Source organism: Pecten maximus, chromosome 11 (assembly GCF_902652985.1).
Source record: "Pecten maximus chromosome 11, xPecMax1.1, whole genome shotgun sequence".
NCBI lineage: Eukaryota > Metazoa > Mollusca > Bivalvia > Pectinida > Pectinidae > Pecten > Pecten maximus.
Window position 1 is genome coordinate 8,147,002 of NC_047025.1, and position 25,166 is coordinate 8,172,167.

Here is a 25,166-nt window from a genome sequence, read left to right on the forward strand (position 1 = left end):
TACCCGCAACAAAAAGCATGATGCTTTTCATATGGTGACCATGAAATTTCCAAATGACAAAGATGATATACATATATGTATGTATGTTGTTATATTTTCTGTTTAATATAGTGAGTGAAAGCTCTCCCCGATGAAAACGGTATAACGGGAAATGCAAATGGTATATTTTATGAAATAAACATAATAATAATTTCATTTTGTTGACTCACTTCAGTTGTTCTATTCCTTGCACATAATCAGCAGCTATAGGTCGGACTACAAGTGATTCACCATACTCCTCTGTCAATTTTGTTGCTGCTTTCAACAGAAACTCTGCCAAAAATAGAGAAAAGCACCGTAAGCGAATGCATAATACCCAGCTTACAATATCTATTGAACGGGAATGTGACCTGTGTGACAAATTCAGCATCTACCATCTATATAATCAGACCCTTGGAAAGACATCACAAGAGTATTTTTGGACTTGGTAATAATCGTCCCACAAAAGTCCAAAATGGGTGAAAAAATGACAAATTGTTACCATATAGTCCTATTAAAACTCTTTTTTAACGCAAAGAATTAGGAGAATAAGACGTGATCCGAATTATCACGAAAACAAATTGCACAAAAACTTTAACCGGAAAGCCGGAGCACGGGAGGCCGTCCTTAAATGACCTTAGCTGTTAATAGGAAGTTAAACAAAATAAACCAAACCAAACCAAACATAGACACATAGAATAAAAGGTAACAAAACAATCACATTCATAACCAACACCATTTTGCAATTTGCACCAGTCTCTTACTGCCATGCAGGTAGAGTGTCCGAATTTAAATATTGTCCTTTCTCTTGTTTCTAAACAAGTTTATTCTTCCAACACAGGGCGTAGGTGGTACAAGGTGAGAACCGTTTTTTAGCTCGCCTAGTCCAAAAGACCGGTAGGCATTCGCGATGGTATAGCGTCCGTCGAGGGTTGATATTTATGCTGTTGTTAACACTGTCGTAATAGCAACCTCCAGTTTGGACAGATGATCGATACGTCTAGGCCTCTAATATAACTTACCTCCTGAAATGTCCAGTGGGTAAAATGTAAGTGTTTTGTGTCTTTTTAACAGCTCGTCTATAACAAACCGCGTTTTGGAGCAGTCTCCGCTGCCTAAGTCAACTAAGGTCAGGTCATAGGAAACCTCCGGAATGATATCCTGCAACATCAAAAATATTACAATTATTTTCTCTCTCCAATAAGAATAAGCATACATATAGAAGTGGGGCGTAAACACAAGCAGCATGGTCACTGTTAAGGAATGCAACACATATAGGAAATAAACCAATAATAAACAGTGTGCTAAACACACATACCCGTTACGTACCTGTACGCTTTGTTCTAGAAACGATATCTGACTTCGTGTTAAATAGTAATCCTTATTAATCTCGCCACTTTCTTGCTGAAGTCTCGATCCGACGTCATCGTAGTTATACCAGAAAGGAATATACTTTGGGCTTGACGCCAGCCCTGTCACTAATGTCCTCTTTAGGTCGTCCGCCATCGTATTAATACTAAAAAAAAAATTTGAAAATAAATTAATTAAAAGTTGAATTTCGAATACATCTGTAAAGTAGAATTATATCGAGTTACCCTAAATCCTGACAAGTGCTTTGAATTTAAATGCCAGCTGTAAGATGAAATCTTTGTCGAGAATGGGACCATGGAGCATATTTAAACGAATACATCTTAACAACAACACTACAATATAAGAACATATTTATTTTTATAAAGGCCAGGAGAGCAAGAAACGTCCTCATATACAGCTATGTGTAATGACATTTTTGTCTTTCGAAGTTGTCATCAGTTTACAGCCTCAACAAGGATTCACTCTCTTTATGAAACAGCCAAAATCAAGACAATACAATATATACAGTTAAACACTTTCTATTGGATTGCATTGATCAACGAACTACAAAAGAATGGGTTTTTTTCCCCAAAAAAAATTGTTGGTCTGTATCACAATATCTAAAGTTCATTTTAAACTATACATCAATACCATTTACTCACCATTGTTTTTACCTAATGATCTTTATAGTGTCGAATGTCATTTAGAATGTTTAACTAATGTCGACACAATTGCATCTATTGAAACAGTGGATATTATTTTCGCGGGGGATTAATTTCGAGATTTTGCAAATTGATATCAAAAGAATACGCGTGGGGAAATTTTCGCGATTGAAAGGAATCCGTGTAATCTGCGTAAATTTCCCCCTCGCGTAAATTGCCACGTTTACAGTAATTAAAACTGACATTGAGCCACACATTTTTCTAGTTAATCCAGCTTGGATCTACAGTAAAAACACAATGCCTTTCAAACATTATTCACTGGTAGTTCCAAGGAAGACTATAAGATAGCAACAGTCATGGTTATGACAAATGCAGCCTTGGGATGGCAGCTTTCAGATGACGCTTAAATATATCCTGCAGAAGCCCAAACTATCTATCTCACTATTGAAGACGTTTACAATGTAATGAGGAAGTAAATATCTATTCTTTCTATCTTAGTCTTAGCAACAGAAAGGTGTGGTCAACATTTGGCCCCTCATCAATTTCTTTTATCTTTTCACAATTTGCAGAGGCATGAAAGTAAACCATAACCACATAAATGATCAGCCGTAATTTCTTCTAATAGTAGAATAGGGCATACTTGCACAAAGTGAAGTGAAGGGGTACCCTAACAAAATGGGTAAACAATTTTCACAGCAGTTTATAATGTATAGATTACCTATAATATAGTATAATTTGTCAACAGTTATTTTGATATCAAATGTGTAATATTGACATTTAATTAGAATAACATGCAATTGCAACATTTTCATGAAATTTGAAATGTATGTCAACTTAAATTAATATAGTTTTATTAAAACCCAATTATTTATTCTATATTTTGTCGCTGTTCTGCCCTGCATGAACCTAATTTGGGATGTTATCTTTTCTCTTTTTTCTGAACAACTTTCTTCCTAATATTTCCCTTGACAATGCCTCACTTTTGGCCTTTAGTTGAGCCCCTGTGAGGAAGGCTTTGGGATCTGGCCGAGACATACCAGCACTATAAATCGGCAAAAGTTCCGGCCTATCACAAGGAAACTTAACACGAACATACCGCAGCCTCCCAAAACACACATACGCACTCGCCACACGCATGCATGTCGCACGCATGGGAGGCCGTCCTTAAATGACCTTAGCTGTTAATAGGACGTTAAACAAAATAAACCAAACATGATCAGCATATTGGGAGTGGGACGACTGGTTCGCTCGTTGTCAGTATGATGTGACCGGATAGGGTGTCTTCGGCAGTATGCTTCAGTGAGGTAGCACTATAAATCGACAAAAGTTCCGGACTATCACAAGGAGACTTAACACGAACATACTGCAGCCTCCGAAAACACACATACGCAGTAACCACACGCATGTATATCGCACGCACGGGAGGCCGTCCTTAAATGACCTTAGCTGTTGATAGGACGTTTAACAAATCAAACCATAACGAAGTACTGCGAGGCCAAAGGAAAGTCAACTTTGAAGTTAGATAACGCAACAAAGCCGGAATTAAGAGTTTACTAAAGAATTTTTACGCAGAGCTGAACCAAATGAAATGGCCTATATCTGAACCTTAAGGATTATTCAGGTTTAAAAAGTTGTTTCATGCCTGGTCAGTCAACCGTCAAATATCTCCCCTAGGTGTTAGGACCAACCCGGTGAACCGCTTCCCGAGGCCGCATCTATTTGGGGAGTTTTGACTGTCTGATAAGGCATGAACTAACGTAGTAAAAATCACCATCCATATTTTAATTAGATTGCACTGAAGCATAATGTCGAAGATACCTAACGGAAATCCACACCTGGTCATATTATACAGACAATTGATAAACCAGTTATCCCGCTCCTAAAATGCTAAGCATAATACAGGAATATGAAATACTATTTTGACGACTATTGTATGTCTCGACCTTTGGGACAGAAGGCAAAGCATTTACAGGGACGAACGCTAAACTACAAACCAAAAGCCAGACAGTATCAAGAGAAACATTTGGAAGATGAACGTTTCATAAAAATAATGACTTACCTTCAGATTAAGTTGTGACTAAACACTGGTACCGTTGTATATGAATAGCTTTATATCTCCTCAACCAAGTACCTGTTCAGACATCCAGAGGAAGTGATCATACAATGAATTTGTAAAGCTCTTGATGTATGTTTTAAACATAGAACATAACTCTAAATTTCAGATTGGTTGGCTAAACGATGCATGAAGGTTTTATGGCTAAACGATGCATGAAGGTTTTATGATCTATCTATTGTTCAATTTCATATCTCACAGTAAGGGACTGAGCGATGAAAAACCAACAGCGTGACCAATGAGATTTCGCATAAAACCTCTCTTGCGGCAAGTTATCTTAACAAGGTAATACTGTAAATGTGCTTGTTAGCTTACAGTAAGTTTGTATACATGTATATTAAATATTGATATTCTGTCGAATTTGCTACATTAGATTTTCCTCATTTCAAACACAATTTTTACAAATACAAGTCATTCTACTAGGATAAACATGTATTGAAACATGAATGTATAAACCCAGCAATGTATTAAAAAAACTACAATAACTGCACGTGCTGTAAACAAAATTGAATGGTGCAAATATGAACAATCAACAGCGAATTAAGTGCCCAAGGTTTGAAATTAAAGTATCTTTTTTTCATGATATTAGTTGGATTATGATTTGATTATGAAAAAATATCCAAGTTAAGAGTAATTTAAATTTGTACATATCAGGTTAATAATACAAAAACATAACCGCAACGTATGTAAAGTAATAATATGCCACATTAAGCCATAAACAAAGGGAAATTAAATAATAACAGAAACAAATACTTCGCTGAGCCTTTTTGGAGGAAGCCTATCCTAAAAAGAATCGGGCATTTGGATATATCGCATAATTATATATAGTTGTTGGATCGCACAACGTACCAAAACGTCATTTACACGCATCGTCCGGACATCTTGCGCACAATTGTGCGATATACGATCGCATCTTTCGCAGGAATATATCCGATGTTAAAAACGAAGCTTTAATCTGCAGTGATATGAGATGTACGATAAATAATGATCTCCGTGAATCTTTTTCATAACGTACAAATTCATCGTCGATAGGTATAATATAGTGCACGCATATAGCGCCGAGTTTCGGAGAAAAAAGAAATGCGATAGATTCGTGAAACTAATGCAAGCCAAAATTTTTATTATCAATTTCTTGCCCGCCACAAGTGAAAACAGGTTAACTTATTTGAAATAGAGTAAAATCCTTCCAACAGCATTGCTCTCCGAACGGTTATTTTAAGCCTTTCAAGGGTTGGAGAATAACCCTAGAGTCTTTGGTTTGGTTTGGTTTGGTTTGGTTTTATTTGTTTAACGTCCTATCAACAGCTAAGGTCATTTAAGGACGGCCTGCCGTGTGTGTGATATGCGTGTTCCGGGAGGGATCCTGGAGTCAGCGGATTCAATGTTCATTATCATTTATTCATCAACTCAACATGGCTTATTTTATATCGTTTTGTCGTTTACGTTCATTATGTTGGCATTGGAGCGTATATATTCAATGGGATATTCAGTATGGCTTCTTTGTGTGCCACCCGACACTTCATGCCTCGACGACGAGTGATAGTTAGATAATAAATAAGGTCACGGACCGGAGCCCTGATTGATCACACGCCGCTTCTATTTAGTTGAAAACACGGCAACATTATTTTTTTTTTAAATAGACATGAAGACGGATAAGCTGGCATATAAAATCCCATGAAAAATCTTAAATAAACTATGTATATATAATATTTTTATCAAAACCATTTCGAAACTTTATTTGTAAGTCGTTCCTCAATGCTTATCAATCACGATACTTAGTTGCACATCAATCGTCATTCGAGCGCACGTATATTTGATTGTTTGTACATTGTGCTCACATTTTGACTGTACAGCTGGTTAGTATCCTGAATTAATCTCTGTTAATCAGCATAATTGTTCGATTAGAAGTGCTAACAATAAGAGGTATACTGATTCGGATATGTATACGGAATTTGAGAAAGAAACATCGTTTTTACTATTAGATTTTTATCATTATTATTATTTTGATTTTAAGTTATGCTAATTATTTTTCACATTATAACCTCACCTGGTCCGAAGGCTTTTTGGTTGGTGCATTATTGAGTGAAGGGAAACCATTTTTAGCTCAAAGGACCAAGGTGAGCTTATGTCATACCGCGGCGTCCGTCGTCTGTTCGTCCGTCCGTTAACAATTGACTTCTTCATAACCGCAATGTAATTAAAATCTAGATTGTCTTTCTCACTACGTTCCTGTAACGTAGTGAGAATGACCATCTAGATTTTAATAAGATTTTCATAACCGCTGATCGGAATTGAACAAATTTTGACTGGTAACATCATTATAGGGTGGGCATTAAAAATTGTACAAATGGTGGGGCTGATCCCCGGGTAGCCTGAGGGAGATGGCCAAAAGGGGTAATTTTGCTAAATTGCTATAAACAATCTATTGTCTGGAAGGAAGTTATGAATATCAATCATATTTGACTAGTAGCATCCCTGGGAGGTGGGGGATTCAAAATCTGAATGGTCCAGCTGACCCCCAGTAGCAATGCTCAACCATTTTTTTCCCAAATATGTTTGTATCTAAACTGTATTTTATTTTGTTCATCTATGCTTTCTGATTACAAAACAGAAAACAGATTGAAAATCGGTTGAAAAACAAATGTTCTATGCGATTTATAAAAAACGAAAATCCACTGTCCTAAAATGTCCTTTTTTTCAAATATACAAAAAACGTGTACTCCGTGTATCTTGATTAGTTGATTATGATTTTGTTTGTATAATTAGTGTAAGAATTGGCCAACTGCAATATTCAAACTAAAAAACAGAACATTCTTTCATTTTTATGTAAGATATTGCAGGTAAAATGTTCCATTATGGCCATTTTAAGTGGATTAAAATTTGGAACTTACCAAATTAAGTTGAATATTCCCAGCTTCCAGTCTTCTGTTGCTTCTTGTGCCACTTTAAAGATTACTGTAATACACAAATAACAATATTATTAATTTAGTTGAATATCACAGATTTTTTAAGGGGGTATAGAAATCAATGTTTTGTATTAAATATTTAGATGAAAATAAATACTTTGATGTCATACTTCTGTAACGGTTTATCCTCCTGCTTAGTTCACCGTTGTCCTACTCTCCAGGGTTCCTGCATAATACCGTCGTTGGTACTACTTTGCTGCTAGTGTATAAAACAACCAAACAACTACTGCGATTTGATGACATTTATTCTCAGACATTGGTTACATGAAACATCTACAGGGAGAAATGCGAGCATTATGCGGGCACCCGGTGATACATATTCCGCGCCGGCGTAACATGAAGTTAATATATGAAAGTTGGCACACTCGGTGGCGTGAGGATGTCCGACTGTTAGCCCGGCGTTCCCTGGCGCTCCCCGGCGTCAGTCCCTACGCCTGGCGTACCTGGCGAAAACCCGTGCTCGCCTACCTTACGCCACAGCCAGCACCTCACAGTCCACCGGCCACCTTACTTCACCGAGTGCTATTTATAGATATCGTGTGCTCTCACCTGTTGTCCGGTCGTCACAGCTACAGGTGTCTAAGAGACTCCCGACTACCGTGCACGGGTATATATAGCCCCAAGCCCACATAATACGTCGCAATCCTTTACATGTAACAACACAGATAGTACGCACTCAATACAAATACAGGTAAATATATACAATACACGTGCAACAAATACCCGATCATTACACTTCCAACAACTTTTTATTTCAGGAAAACAACTCATTTCATATAACTACTAACTACAAAGTACTGCAACTGGAAATGTTTGTAAGACATGAATGCCCCAGTCTCCATGTGAAATCAGTTCACCTAATTTCATCAACTGAGAGTAGCTGAATCTATAAAATAGGACAGGACGGGCACAACTGAACTTAAAATTGGCAGATACATGTATGGGTATTTAAAAAAAATAATGCCATACAGAGTTCATGACCACCTATCCACCCACAAATAATTTAAGGCGGTGGCATGAAAATGCAAAAAAAAAAAGTTATATTGATTATATCTTCATGAAGAATTTCAGCATAATTGGAACAACATAACAGCATCACAGTGTGTACCTGTGACTTGGTACAACGACCAGGTTTCCTGCCGCATAATCTTCCTGTATCTTGTAAACATACACAGCAGGATCATCTGTATACTTAACATTGTACCAATCTGCGAAGCCTGGTACCACTGACAAGACGACTCCAGCATACCACTTGTCTTCAAATCTGTGCCTAATCTTCTTTTTGACAAGGGGCTGTTCTCGCTGAGAAATCTCTGTTGTACCTTTCCTGGCCTCATTCACGGACACCTTCAAGTTTTCCATAAGGTCTTTCAGCGTCCTATTTCTTTTTCCAGTGGAAAACATAAATACGTCTTTTTTATCAGACACTTGGAGGACTTTCTTTCGAAATGTTATTTGGGCTTTTACCGCTTTCATCTTTTCTGTTGCTGTCCCTATCTCCTGCAAATGACTTTCCATCTCCTCATCTGACTGCCATAGGCCGAAATACAAAATATCAGTTGTCATTTTTTCATTCCGATGAAAGGGCCGTTCTTTTTTTCCCTTCAGTTCATGCTCTTTACGTCTCAAAATGTCCATCCTGTGTTTCTCTATGGCTTTAATTCTATCTTGAAATTGATTTCTAAGATGACACCCTTCCTTACGAGCCTGGGTCAGAATGGTATGTCTGTGATCCTCATCCATGGATGCCAACCACTGACTAGTTTTGTTGTGGGAAAACATGAGGAATGCTTCATTACATCTGCCCTGCAGGTAGGGCGTAAGAATTGTACCTGCTGCCCCCATTGCATGATCGTAAGAGGCGACTAAACTTGGGATCTTATCTTTTCTCTTCTTTCTTGATAACTTTCTTCTTCCTAATGTCTCCCTTGACAATGCCTCACTTTTGGCCTTTAGTTGAGCGTTCGCCGCTGTGAGGAAGGTTTTGGATTCTGTCCCCTAGCCGAGACATACCAGAGTCTTTAAAAATGGTAGTTGCTTCTCCTGCTTAGCGCTCAGCATATTTGGAGTGGGACGACTGGTTGGCCCGTTGTCAGTATAATGTGACCGGGTGGGGTGTGCTGCTGGGTGTCTTCGGCAGTATGCTTCAGTGAGATAGCACTTTAAATCGGCAAAAGTTCCGGCCTATCACAAGGAGACTTAACGCGAACATACCGCAGCCTCCCAAAACACACATACGCACTCACCACACTCATACATGTCGCACGCACGGGAGACCTTAGATGTTAATAGGACGTTAAACAAAATAAACCAAACCAAACCAAAGCTTCATTACATATAATGGAGTCTTTGGGACGGTATTTCAGTAGGAATTCCAACTGGCCGAAAAAGAACTCTGGCAGCTTGTTATGCTTAATTGTACTACGTGATTCTTCCCACATTTCTGAATCCACACTGAAATATTTTCCACCACTTAAATGGTCCGATGCCTGCCGCTTCAGAAGATGAAACATTGCCTCAAATAGGCACTGTAGAATTTCTATTGTGATAGAATCAAGTTGATCATCCCGCATCAGAAGCTCATCAACAGGGCCACCTCCAATCTCTGTATTGGGGAAGGTAAAGGGTTTGCTTGTGAAAATGTCATTTGCATCATTTTTTCCCTTTTCCAAAAAATCCACGAGATTTGAAAATGTTTCTGCCATCTCCAGGATATGACTGTTGGATTCAACCACCCGCCACAGAGGACCAGTCACATACTTGGATATGATACCTAGAGCACGGCATCCAGCAATATAAGTTGGAATTTTCAAGTCAGCCAGTACTGCTTTAAACAACCTGTTCGATGTCCCATGAACATTTTCCAAAAACTCTGCCATATTATTTCGGTGATGGAAGGTGATTTCTCCTAACAGAAACAGTATATTAAATATGTTATGCTGAAACCGTACAAAGGAAACTTTTTTTCTTTTTTGCCTTCAACAAAAGTTTTGAATGGACCATGGACACCATTCCTCTCATCACCCCCGCGACAGAATGCTTTGCTAGATATTCTTATTAACCGTATAGTTCCACTTTCCTCTCTCTTAAATTCTGATTCACTCTCTTGTTCACCTCCTCCATCCTCTTCATTTCTTCCAAGCAGACTTCTGCAAAATTAACCAGAATGTGGAGACCACAGAAAAAATTATTCATTCTTCCACAAACAGCTTGCTCCTCTTGGTTCAGCCTCCCCCAGTCACTTTTCACTTGTGGCAATAAATCCATTCTGTATGTCTCCAGTAATTGGTGAATTTTTTTCTCTGTGGCAGCACGGTCTGACATTGTGTTTTTCACATTCGCCAAAATACGGTGCCCTGTGTCTGTTCCATCATTGATGTAATTGATGTCCTCCATTATTTCTTTAAATGTCTCACAGACGGTACTTGCTGATTTATTACTCATTTCACGGAGTCCTAACATGTATGTGTTTTTTTCTGAATCTGACGCAGCGAAAACCTCAAATGACCTGCCATATTTGGAAGTCTCATCACAATACAATGTCGAATTAGCTTTATCTGCAATATCTTCAAGTTGTCTCTGGGCAACACACCGACGCTGGTCATTAATTCTGTTAACTGTTTGTCTACTTGGCAGCTTAGTAGGTTCCTTCCCACAGAAATTACACAGTTTTAATTACCTGGCTTACTTTACCTGCTGCCACATTATTGTCTAACAAATCCATCACACAGTTGGTAAAGTCAGTTGAAAAACAGTTATCTTCCTCGTTGAAGGTAGAAATAGTAACATTGTCATCCAGCAAAGTTTCCAAATACTCATTGTCTATTTCTAAATTGGTGATGGAAACATTAGTTCTCTCCACCTCGCCCTTTGCCTCTTCCAACATGCCTGCACTCTCTACCAAATAGTTCTCAACTTTCTCTTTCTCTTTCTGCAGAACATCAATGACTTGGTCCTTCCCTTTGATTTCCTTTCTCATGTCCTTCACACTATCCTTCAATGCATGTTTGTCTTTTTTAAGTTGTGAACTTTCTTTGTTGGTTATTTCTATATCCTTCTGTATTCTAACCAAATTCTTATCTTTTATCTGACAGTCTATTCTCAATTTCTTACATTCTGACAGTTTATTGTGTGCTCTGTCTAATTTTCGCTTGAGAAGTTTCACTTGATATGAAGGAGCCTGTGTTGGCACAGTTGTTTGTTGGGGTGGTGACACCGGGGTGTACAACTGTGCAGGTAGGTATATTGAAATTACCTTGTAGAAGGACCTTTGCTCCACTTCCTCCAGCTTTCTTTTTTTTGTTTATGAGATTGTACAGGGATGCTTTAAGAGCAGATAAGGAAATATTGTCTATAGGTAAATTTGATAATTTGGACAACCACACAGCACATTTGTCTAAAAAGTTTTTAAAATGTGATTTACTGTATGAAAAAAGTTCTAAATCTAATCCCTTCTTAATAGTTGTAGTTTCTGGAGAAGTGTTTTCTAAGTCTTCTTCCAAATCTTTTTCTGTAATTCCAAATTCTTTGCAATATGGGCCAATCATACTGACTGACATTGCTGATGATTTTGAGATTAAATTTCCTGAAATTGTTTAAAATTTATTTTATCATCATAACTTCGGGTCAAACAGTTAAATTTAACATAGAATAGTGACATTTTTATAAATGTTAACACAATTATTAAAAACGTTTTGCTAGAGACCATTTAAAATACACTAATACGTGTATTTATTATAGAGATAAAGCTGTATTAACAGTTTTATTGTCATAGTTGTATTGAAATCAAGACACCAATAGAATTATCAATTGTACAGGCAAACTTGACATGCTGCATATTACTTATAATGTAAAATACCATACAACAAGTTCCTTATGTTGATACATACATCAAGTTCCTCGTAAGTTGGTTTTGACTCTTTCATTCGTGGGGGCCGCTTCACCACCTTTTTCCTGTCAAATGGCGATGAACTCATAAAATCTAACTCATCACTTGAGCTACTGTCATCTATGAGTGCTGATGGTTGCTGATCTGAGGTCAGCCTTCCAGCCTCAGATGGTAGCTGATCTGGATAGCTCGAGGAAGGAGAAACCTGAAATTTATAAGATTGAAATAATAAATGGTTCAAGATAACAATGTTCTGAACAAGACTAACAGTACATATGGATACAGTAAATCCATTAATATTTAATTCAATAGAAATTGTAATGTCTTTCATAGATTATCCAACTATTATCATTATTATATTTATTGAGTATATATTATACTTTCTACTTATATCAACATAGATTGTTCCAGTCACTGACTCACTGTCAGAGAATTACCAGGTCTATCACCGAAGGTTCTTGGAACCTGCTTCCAGGGCTTGGTGGAAGTGTATCACTGTCAGTACTAGCATCTGGAGGGTCACTCGGACATGATTCGAACAGATCTTGTGAAAAAGGATTCCTATCACAACATGTAACAATAATCAACATCCGGTATGACGACCAGGTGAACAGTCGTGGTGAGGATCACCTCCGTTATTATTTCAACTCTACTACAGTTATATGCAAGTATTTTAGCATAATTTTTGATGTAGTGTGTTACTAAAGAACTGTCTTATGTGAAGATCTGCCTGGTTTGATAAAAAAATATTCAAATAGATATTTGGACACCTTCAATACCTGTAAAGAGTGTCATTAGCTCGTGCGCTTTTCTGAATACGACAAGTACGTACTATTATGTCCAGTTGGTATTCATCAGCCCATAACTTCCAACTGAAAAAAGTTTAATGCTTAAATGTTATTATATTATCTTCACAAGTAGTTTGTGTAATGGATGAAACTATGATAAAAAATGACTAATGAATGTAGTAAAAATATTTAATATTGATAAAACTTATTTTAATGTTATTTTGTATATGAAATTTTATTGAAGCATTATATATTACTATTAGATAAAAATGAAATAGATGTTAAGAAAATGCATGATGTCTGAAACAATATTTTAGCGGGACAAAATGTTTGATTTATGGCATATGATAAAATGCCAAAATTAATTTGTAATTTAATCAATTGCTTTGTTAAACTCCTGTAATTGTATTGTAGTTGAGCAAAACCTAAAATTAATTGTAATCTAATTACCATGTAATTGTGCCCATAATCTAATTACCATGTAATTGTGCCCATCCCTGTTCCAATCATACTTAGGGAAAAAGAATTTTACAAAATTTAATTCCTGTTTTTATAAGTCAATATTCCTTTCTTCAGTATTATTGTCATACTTTCTTTGTAATAGTACTTGTATTGCTTTATATAATTTTGAAAATATTTGTTTTGTTACGAATTGTTATGTATTAGTGCACGCGTACGTGAAACCGAAGTGAAACTGAAACTCCAATAGTTCAAAGTGAAACTGAAAGTATTACAGTACAGTAGTTGATTCAAATATCTTCACCTAAGTAGTAAAACACCTCAGTGTAGCTATAAAACAATTTAATTAACTGTGTTTTTATTTAAACAAGTGATAGTAATGTTGGTATGTAATAAACTACAGTGAACACAAAGAATAAGTTACTGTTAATGCGTACATTCAAAACTAAGTCAAGTTGACTTCGACATGACGTCGAGTCTTCGTCTCAGAAATGGTGTGTTCATCTGTTGTTGTAAACGTTTCATTTGTTTAATTGATGCTTAAATGTTTTTGCTTTATTTTTGTGTGATTCCATACAAAAGTAGAGAGAAAATGTGTATGGTGTACCGCCGAGATCAGGGTCTCTCGGCGCTACTCTCGACCGCCATCTTTTGATTTACGAGGTAAGGTGTCAGTGACCCCCGTCTCGAATAAATGACATGTTCTTGTGTTTCCCCGGGATCGTCATGCATATTATGATATACCAAAAAATCAGAAATGCCTAAGTAATACAGCCAGTATGGCGAGGCCGTTTGATTCTGCCGGAATCATAGTAATAATTATGTTTCAGTTTTCAAAAATCGGCATTCCTTACCCTTCTGCCATTTTTAAAATATGAAATGTAGTTAAAACACCTTGATTCCTAATGGATATTTTCGGTCATTTATGCGTTTGTACAGAATGATAAAGACAGTTAAATCCTCCGGATACTAAACCCTATAATTGAGGTACGTGTTTTCAAACGTTTTTAAGATATCGATACGAGTTATCTGCCCTTCGCTTGAGCATTGCTACCCCCAGGGGTGAGTCTAAAGATATATAAACTACTTCTGAAATTAAGTCATGTACATCGCTCATATTTGATCGGTAGCATCCTTATGGGGTAGAAATTCACAAAATTAAACAAATGGTCGGGCTAACCCCCTTGGAGCCCAAGGGGCTGACCCAAAATGGGTCCATATGGCATTTTTGATATTAATGACTTCTTCTGGAACTAAGCAATGTATGGCATTGGTATTTCAGTGGTAACATACCCAGGAGGCTGGGATTCAAATTTATACAAATAATGGGGCCGAAACACCCTACCCCTGGGACTTGGGTGTTTCCTCAGGACTGCCCTGCAGGTAGGGCGTAAGAATGGTACCTGCTGACCCCATTGTATGATCGTAAGAGGCGACTAAACTTGGGATCTTATCTTTTCTCTTCTTTCTTAACAACTTTCTTCTTCCTAATATCATCCTGGAATATCCATAAAACTTTGGTCACAACTGGCCAAATATTTTTATTACCAATATCTGTATAATTTCAGGAATTAATATTTCCTTCGACTGGTACGAAAGTACCTACTTTCATCATACGTAACACCCCCCCAAAACATGACACTAGTTACAACCCCGGGTGACCTGCTTGTCTCGCCTAGACAGTAAGATGACCACTTATCAATTCTTCAAAATACACCACAACAAAGAAAAAAGACTCCAATCAATTAGTATTTCATGTGTATGATTGTGTTGAAGCAAGGTTCTGTACTACATGTAACATGAAGGTGTGAACCTTGTGAACTATTAGAGAGAACGTATGTCTTTCCTGTCAACAAAACATACAACTAAACCCCTGAACCTGAGCTATATTACTTTATCAATGCACTCCATGTATTATATTTAATGGGGATATTCTTATTTCAATGTACCTTATACTTGTACTAGTTTCAGGACATTTCAGATGTATATTTCATATGATTTAATTTTTTTAAATACAACTTTGATATTACTGTAATTTGTTTTATAAATATGGTAGCTAAACAGCTATATTAATACACAATGAAGAAGTAGTACATATATATATCGGAGCTATATATACGTAGACAGATCATGTGAGTACGACGATACATACTTATCAGGTATTTTGGACAAATCTTGAAATGTACGTGGTATATATTCAAAGAATTCATTGCAGCTAGAACTTGGCCATATCAACTGCACCAACAATATATTTTTGTACAAATGCATGAACTTTTTGTTTATTTTCAATTGATCATCATAGAAAGTAAATAAGGCTTTATAATTGTAATTGGTGGAAATTAGATGTTGTCATATATTGTCCCGTCTCAAGACTACTTACAAATGATATTACTTTTTCGACAGCAACGGCGTCATCAATATTTCACTATAAATAGTTATATTTTGTAAGCCTAACTTTAACCAAACTTGGTATATAGTTCGATCACATAGTGGACATCTCAACCAAATCGGGACTTTTCAAGTTTTGTGTTTACTCAGTTTCTCACAAAGGATCCATGTTATTTCAATCAAGTCTGGAATATAGTTGCAGATTACATTGATTTTATTTATTTATTTGTTAGGTTTTTGTTGTTGTTTTTGTTTTTGTTTTTTGTTTTTTTGTTTTTGCTGTATTTTTGGGGTTAAAACCTTAGATTTTGAGAAATTGATATGCAACCTTTATTGCTTCTCCAGTTTGTTTACACATTAGTTTATAGTCGTATTGGTGTGAATTCTATAATAAATCGGATGCATCTTCCTCTCACTTTTCAGAAAAAAAAGTCATTATTGGGCTAAAAATGGCATATTTAGGGGAATTTTGAGAATTAATGATTTTGTGATATTCGGTATTTGTTTTGCAATGCATGAATATTTACATATGCGTATATTGTATACAGAGTGCTTCCATGGAAGTTTTTTTTTTATTTTTTATTTTAATATTTTAATAAGGGAGTTTTGGAGTTTGCTTAAGATTTACTATACCGACAAAGTGGGACAGTGGAAACATAATTACATGTACGTGTAATTCTTATTTTCATTTATCAAACTACATCCGCTATAAGGCCACACCAAATTAATCAGTTGTCCCGCTCCTAAAATGTCCATGTCAAGAAAAAAATAAAAACAAATTTTGCCTCCGAAAATATTGGCAGATCCGAATTTTTTTTCGTTTTCCGTCTTCTTTTCTCAGTCATTCATAACATACTTACACGCTTGAAACACGAGTCGTGTAAGCGTCTCGTTGATTCCGATGAATGATGACGGAAACCACGATGGAAGACGAGATACAGGTCCACAACAAAAGAAATAATACAAGAAACTGACTTCGGGCGTGCTTTTAGAATTAATATGGGTGTTTTGATAGTAAGTGTACATAGGGGCGCAGCTGCACAAAAGTCTAACACGGCCATCGATGCTAACGATGATGAAACATTTTGCGGTTTATTCATCAAGCTGATTAACACACGCAACATCTGGCATGCTACTGGATAATCTGAAGAAAATTAAAATATCTTCTACGCCTTTGAATCCTGAATCGATAGAAATATCTTATAAAACCATGGCTCTGTGTGTGCAGAGTTGAAATGTAAATTTGTTGTTATATAATAATCAGTATTGTTTTCCGTCTATCTTTTAGGATGTATATACAATTTCACTTTGAGATCTAGTATTGAAATTTATTGTAATGTAGTCAATAGTCAAAAGTTCAACAGTTCATTTACTTCCTGTGTTCTGTTTTGGTATATTACTAGTGAGGTGACACCTGAAGTATGTCACAGAAAGAATGAAGCGTAGTGAGGGGCGATAACTCTGTTTCAGCAGTTTTCATCAAAACCGCTCGATATCTAAGTTTCGACCAATAAAAAGACTGTGTGGTTCCTAAGACAAAAAAACCCTATACAGTTGAACTTGCAGTCCCCTAATGCCTCCTTTTACCAAATTAAATGGAAATCGAACTACATCTAAATTTCCACCAATTTGAGGCAAGAAATTGGCGGCCATTTTGTTTAAAGCGTAAAAGTGAGGCTACTACAGAAACTGGTGTCCCTTGATGTACTTGCATATCAAATAAGATATTCAGATTATATCTGAATCCGGACCAATCAGATATCAGGAAATGGCGGCCATTTTGTTTAAATGTGAAAGTGAGGTTACTCTGACCGGTGTCTCTTCATGTACCTACATATCTAATTTCATCTAGATCGGACAATATCTAGTCAACCAATCAGATCTCAGTTAATGCATGGTGGCCATTTTGTTAAAACGTGAAATTGAGGTTACGAGAAGGACCTGTGTCCATGATGTACATAGATATCGAATTTCATTACAATCTGACAATACTTTAATTTGGACCAATCAGAGGCGAGTAATTGGCGGCCATTTTGTTATAATGTGAAAGTGAGGTGACAAGAGTTGCCGGGACACCGTGATGTACCTACAAACCAAATGTCATTAAAATCGGACACTATCTTAATTTGGACCAAGCAGAGGCCAGAAAATGGCGACCATTTTGTTAAAATGTGAAAATCAGGCTACGAAAGTGACTGGTTTCCCATGATGTACATACAAATCAAATGTCATTAAAATAGGACAATATCTTAATTAGGAACAATCAGAAGTCGGGAAATGGTGGCCACTTTGTTAAGAAAAAACAAAGTTAAAGTGAGGTTACGAAAGTAACCAATGTCCCATGATGTACCTACATACCAAATTTCATTGCAATCGGACAATATCTAAATTTGGACCAATTTCCTCAAAATATATGGATTAACTTGTTCAGATGTAAATCTTGATGATTTTATGGGCATTATAACTCACCCAAATTTCAATCTTGGACGAAAAGGTTAATAATTCATACTTGCGTAAGGAAAATCCCATTTTTTATTTTTGCCAGTGGAACCAAAATACAAATAGAGAAGGAAATTTGTTTGTTTTTTTGCTAAATCTATTTCAATAAAATGGCATTTTGAGAATTTCCCTTTTGTTCAAAGTCATGATCAGTGTCTGTCAGTGGTCCATGTCAAGCAAATTAGAAAATGTCTATAATAAAAAATTTTATTTGAACATTTTGCAACTTCTTATACGTAGTGTCTGGAATCACTATAAGTTCTTGATCGATCAATCATGAATAGAAAGGAAAATATCAATAATTGTGACCAGATGAGCGAATTATCTCCCTTTATCTTTCCCTCATGAAAATTAGGTAATGAGCAAGTTTTAAATTGTTTTAAGTGAATTTGAACAATACTTTATGTAAACAAAGCTTGATCAAGTATAATAAATCATGTTTAACTTTTTTCAACCCTTTTATCAGATAGCAGTTTGCATGGTTTCTGAAAAATAACTCGCATCTCTTAGTTTGAGACTGGTTCTTATTGTAGTAGTTAGTGACTACCTCACCGAACAACATGCAGGTGGGCTGTCGTATGCCGGCATCCAGGACACAACCACGACAGCAATGAAAATAAATAGCTTACTCTTACATGTTTGATTTTCTATGTTTCCTGTGATAATCACCCTTTTATTTTTAGGTGGGTCTCTTTGTAGTTTGGAGGCCCGTCGCACGCCATCAACAGTAATTAAAGTACTTCAAAGTGTCTTGTCCAAGGACAACCTCAATTTACTGCAGTATGTTTCCTTCAATTGCAATTAACTGTTCAAACTTCTTTATTTTTCTTGTTTCTACAGTATTTTTTCTTCAGGTAGAACACAGAGGGAAATTGATTGCGGCCAGAGGCCTGCAAAGTAGAATGCGCCTCCTGATGTAAATATATTTACCGTGGCAGTGTGGGCCTTAAAACAGAAACATACATTGCGCACTGTTTACACAGGTCCCTGTGCAGCTGTATTCTACCTGTGTGCAGATGGCATTTCGAAGACTATTTTGTAAAATTTTGATAATTAAATCCGGTTATTTAATTCTTTGATATTGTCAAATAATCTCCATAAAACATCTGTAGTAAGTTAAAATAAATCTAAATACAAAAGTTATAAAAGTATGCAGTATATGGTTCCCCGCCTATGATAATTTAAGTTGACTTAATGAGATATAATAAATATATAATAGTTTAATTCCTTTTTTTTTAGTTTAAACTTTTAATTTGTCAGAATTTATTTCTTGCACATTTTTTTCTTTGACATATGTAAGCGAAAGGTTATATTAAATGTTTTTTTTTTTTTTTTGATAAAAACACATTTTATTCATATTACACATAATACATGTATATACAATACAATAGGTGTCCTCTCGCAGGAGGGCTTTCACTCATTCATTCATATTTTTCTACTTTCACTCGTCATCCTTACAATCAGCATATTTTCACTTTTTCTCGTTTTATGGATATTTACATTTTGTTTATTTATTAATTTTTTTTTATAACATTAATGAAATAGAAATCTATATAGATAACAATAATAATCAGTAAAGAAAGGAATTGGTAGATTAATCTCACTATCTCGGAACACCTTGGATGTGTTGTCATAGAATGAAATCCGAGGTGTTCCGACTGCTCAGCGTGATATCGTGGCCATGCACATGTGTTTCTCGAGGATGCCGTATACGTATGGCGAAGGCTAGAATTGGTATGTATTACTATTTTATTTTGTTTTTTTTATTTGTTATTGCGATAAATATGCCATATATTTTTTGAAACAAGAAGTTAAACTTCGTTACCTTTAATGTACCGTAGACTACGGCGTAGTGGTTTCGTCTGCTCAACCACGGACCAGAACACGTGTTTCATTTATCGACCTAATTACGTATGCTTTCGTTTAAAGAAATATATCAATGTATATATTTGGTTATATAGTATATACATAATTATACTTATTATTTTAGCTTTTTTTTATTGCTATTACTTGTAAAATATTGTGGCTATTACTTGTAAAATATTGTGAGGAATGTTCCTCCAATATGATATACGGTTCAGGTTCCCCTTGAGGGCCCCTCTGTACTAGGTATAGGGTCAGAGGTCAGGTATCTGTGTATATTTCTGTGATGTTGTCTATTGAATGTCTTGTTAAATTTATGTGTATTGTTTTATAGATTTTGGGGCGGAGTATTTTGAAGAGGAATTTCCCTTTTAAGAAGAGGAAGTAACTAGATCCTTGGAGAAGTGGGGTATTTTGAAGAGGAATATCTGTTTTGTGTGTCTTTCTATAGAAGGGGAAGTACATCTTGGAAGATTTTACAACTGATTTTTCTGTATTTGTTTTCTTCAATTGTCATTTGTATGTCTTGTTTAAGAATGTTAATAATATTAATTTGTTTTGTTTTTGCTTCACTGATGTAGTAACTTTTGTATATACTGTATCCAATTACTGTTAGCAGGTGGTTTATTTCATTATATTTGGGGTATTCTATTTTATATCCAATAACCAAGTTTTTTAATGTTAGCATATCTTTTTTATAACCAAGGGTTTCAAATATTTGTTTTAATCTGTTAGAGAGAACTTGTAAATATTCACATTTTATGAAGTAGTGTTCGTAGTCTTCCTTTACCTTGCAGTAGTTACAGTTCGGTGATTTACTAATTTTCCATTTATGTAATATTTCCCTCGTTGGTATAATTTTATTTAAGAATTTCCATTTAAATTCTTTCAGTTTATTATTTTGTAAATGTTTGAATATGAATTCATTTGAACATTTCACTGTAATACTTATGTCGCTCAAATTTAGCTTGTTTTCCCAGTATAAGTGAGCTATTGGTTTTTCTGACTTCATGCTGACAATATGTTTGTAAATTTTTTGATTTGTGCATTTTTCAATTTTGATAGGTTCTTGTTTTGGGAATTTCAACATAAGTTGATTTTTTATTCTGGCTGTAAAGTTCTGTAGATCTACATCACTCTCTTCTATTTTCCTTAGCCATATTTTTGGTATAGCTTTTTTAAACATCGATATCTCTGATAGCCAGTTGCATTTTCTAATGAGTTTTCGATATATATTGTTTTCATCTAAGTTGTTATTGTTTTGTAATAGGTCTTTTATTGTAATTATACCGGAGTCTATCCAGTTTTTGAATAGGAGGGTTTTGCCCTTAAGCTTTATATATTTATTTCCCCATATAATTTGTGCAAGTATTTCATTGTATTTTTTGGGTTCATCTGATTTTTTAAATTTTATCCATGTTGATAAAATTTCATAATAGAATGGAGATATATTTTCGCTGTTAGGGAGATTTTTTAAATTGTCTAAATTCATTTTACATATGAGATAGTTTGAACCAAACTTATTTATCTCAAATTGTGGAATAACTTTCCATAGTGCTTTATCTTCGGTTTCCAGTTTTTTAAGCCAATTAATTCTCACTGTGTCAATATGTGATCTTATGTCTATGGAGTTCAGACCACCTTCTATGTATGGTTTAATCATTGTGTTTCTTTTTACTTTCTCTGTCTTTCCTTCCCAAATGTAATTATATATTATCTTTTCAACTTGTTTTATCGTGTTTTGGTCTATATGCAGCATAGATATTAAAAATGTTAGTTGAGGTAAGAGTAAGGATTTAACTATTTGTACCCTTCCGATCATGGTTAGCTTTCTCCTTTTCCAGTTATTTATAATTTTTTTCATTTTTTCTATTTTCTCATTCCAATTCATTTCTAACATTTTTTTGTGATTAAGGCAGAAGTGTACTCCTAGTGCTTTAATGATTTCATCTGTCCATGTGATGTCTTCAAATTCATCTTCAATCTTTGTTTGACTTCCTAGTCTTAAACCTTTAGTTTTTTCTCTGTTTAAAATTAATCCTGAGAGTGAACCAAATGTTTCTATTATGTTTAAGGCTTTTTTAATATCTTGTTTTGATTTTAGAAATAATGTAGTATCATCGGCTAGCTGCGATATCTTGAATGGACGTTGTTGATTGTTCTTTATGGATAAGCCTAATATATTTTGATCACTCCTAATTCTTGTAGCCATGATTTCTGCCACTATAACGAACAGTAATGCTGATGCTGGACATCCTTGTCGGATACCTCTAGATATTTTGACTGGTTCGGATATCCAACCATTATTACTGATTACACAGTTTATGTTATTATACAGTATTTTAATCCAGTTTATAAAGTGTTGGTTAAAGCCAAATTTGGAGAGTGTTTGGTAAAGAAATTCTAATTCAACTGTGTCAAACGCTTTCGCGAAGTCTAAAAATAATATTGCTGCATTTATTTTATGCTTTTCTGTGTAGTTGAGTATATCCTTGATTTGTCTAATGTTATAACCTATATATCTTCCTTTAATGAAGCCATTTTGATCTGAATTTATTATTTTTGGGAGAGTTGTCTTTAATCGCTGAGCTAAGCATCTTGCTAGAATTTTATAATCTATGTTTAGGAGCGCGATAGGTCGCCAGTTTTTTAAGTTTAGTGGATCGCCTTTTTTGTATAGTAGTGATAACACGCCTTGTCTTTGTGAAGCTGTTAGTTTCTTTTTTCTGGTAGCTTTCGTTAAAACTTTTTAATAGCATGGTTTCTATGTACGGCCAGAATTCTTTGTAGAATTCGACAGTTAGACCATCAATACCCGGTGACTTATTTAACTTCATATGACTGATTGCTTCTTTAATTTCTTTATTAGTGATTAGTCCATCACATGATTGGCTTTCTTTTTCGTCTAATTCTTTTTCGATTTTTGTTTGTTGAATATAGGAAGATATTTGTTGTGGGTCAGCTTTGTTTGTTGTATATAACTTTTTGTAGTATTCTCGTATTCTATTGAGTATATCATCCTGTTTACTTAGCATGAGTCCTTCTTCATTGTTAATTTTTGTTATTGATTTTTTAATTTGTCTATTTTTTTCTAGAGAGAGGAAATATTTGGTATTCTTTTCTCCTTTTTCTAACCAATTGGCTCTTGATCTGACTTGCGCGCCGTATGCTTGTTTACTGTATATATTTTCTAATTTAGCCTCCATTTCATTTATTTCATCATTTTTTTCATTGCCTGATTGTTCATATAGATTTTTAAGTGAGTGCTCAATTTCTTGTATTGTACTTTTTGTTTCTTTGGCTTTTCTTTTACTGAAAGCTATTGATTCTTCTTTAATTTCTATTTTACACATTTCCCATGCTGTGTTAGCCTCTATGATTTTATTTTCTACTTTTTCATCGTACATTTTTATGACTTTTCTTATTAAATTTTTGTATTCTTCACAGTTCAGGAGACTTTTGTTGAATTTCCAGTAACCTGGTCCTCTGTCTGGATTAGAGTTATCTAGGATTAGCGATACAGCTAGGTGATCAGTAGATTTGATCATGGCAGGACGAATATCTGCTTTTATTAGTTTTGTAGTTATCTCCCTTGATACTAAAAAGTAATCAATTCTACTAGCTTCCTTTTTGGAGTGTTTTCTTCTCCATGTATATTGTTCTTTTTTAGGGTTTTTTATTCTCCATATATCTATTAGTTTTAATTCCTTTTTAAGTATTTTAAGACTATGTACACACTTTTCTATTTTTTTTACTGATTTTCTATCAATGTTTTCTTGAATGTCATTCCAGTCACCTCCCATTATAATGGCACCTTGATGGAATCTATCTATTTCATTTCTTATTTTCTTGTAAAAACTATTTCTTTGATATTTGTCGTTTGGTGCATAAACATTGATAATGGTAAATATGTTTTCATGTATTTTAAGGTTGATCATTATACATCGCCCGTTTTCATCAGACCATGTATTAAGAATCTCATGATTAGAATTTTTTTTTATTAAGATTGAAACGCCTCTGCTTTGGCTCGTGCCATAGTTATGTACCAAGTCTCCCTGCCATTCTGTGTTAATATATTTGATGATTTGTTTTGTAAAATGTGTTTCTTGTATGCAAATTATACTAGCTTTTTGTTCTTTTACCCATTGATAAAATCTGTTCCTTTTTTGTTTTTCCCTTAGACCCTGTGTGTTTAGGGTTATGCAGTGTATTGTGTTCGTCATGTTGCAGATTATTTTATTTGTTTTATTGTTTTTGTACTAAATATTGTGCAAGTATATAAAGTCATATCCAATTTCATATAAATATGATATTTGGGAGGTAAACTTATTATTTTGCATCTATATACATGTGTACATTTATACATATAATAGTATATCATATAATGTTGAATATTTCTTAACGTAATTATTACTACTTTGCGTATATATATTTGTGTACATTTATACATATAATTGTAAATCATACAATATTGGATGATTCTTAATATACATTCATACATATAATATAACTTGCCGTAATGTATATATCTATATATTGATAGGCATGTTTTCAGTGAATTATATTTATCTTTACATATATGGTTTAGGTTACCTAATATTTGGTTAAGTATTACACATATGCTATATGTATTCATAAAAGGGTAAATTACACATCTTTTTTCAAACATTTCTCTATAATATTGACTATATATTTGAAAATGTATCTTTGTTATAATATTACGCAATTGCAAGTGCATTACCTTAGTAGTTCTGTTCAAGGAAATATAAACATATACATGTATACACATCTATATTTACATCTTTTGAACATTTCATGCATTAATAAATGTTTTTTGAACTTACATTTTCGATGTCTTCGTTTTGTATTAATTACTTTGTATTTCATCGATATATTTGATACTTTTAGATCTGGGAAATAAAAGGATACAAGTTCCATAAAGTCACTAATTTCCACAGATCTACATATGTATTGCAAAATATTTTTACTAGTTTTGTTTATCGTCTTTGGATTTTTTCTTAGCTTTTCCTCCAGCCTCCAACATTTCGGTCGGAGTTGGTGGTGTACGTATTTCAGCAGTCATCTGACTGGATTTTCGAGACGGAGTTGTATTTCCGTTTCTTCCTTGTTTCAGAAACTTTTCTATAGTGTTTGTTATATTGTCAGTATCTC

General features: G+C 34.8%; 1 long non-coding RNA gene across 1 annotated transcript; it reads right to left on the reverse strand.

Moving 5' to 3' along the window:
* Nucleotides 1-209: 209 nt before the first annotated feature.
* On the reverse strand, nucleotides 210-1,459 carry LOC117337532. The gene is made up of 3 exons (XR_004534852.1): nucleotides 1,348-1,459; nucleotides 1,041-1,179; nucleotides 210-312 (listed from the first exon to the last, which is right to left on the reverse strand). It is a non-coding gene; the product is annotated as an uncharacterized LOC117337532 (long non-coding RNA).
* Between the last annotated feature and the right edge of the window lie 23,707 nt (nucleotides 1,460-25,166).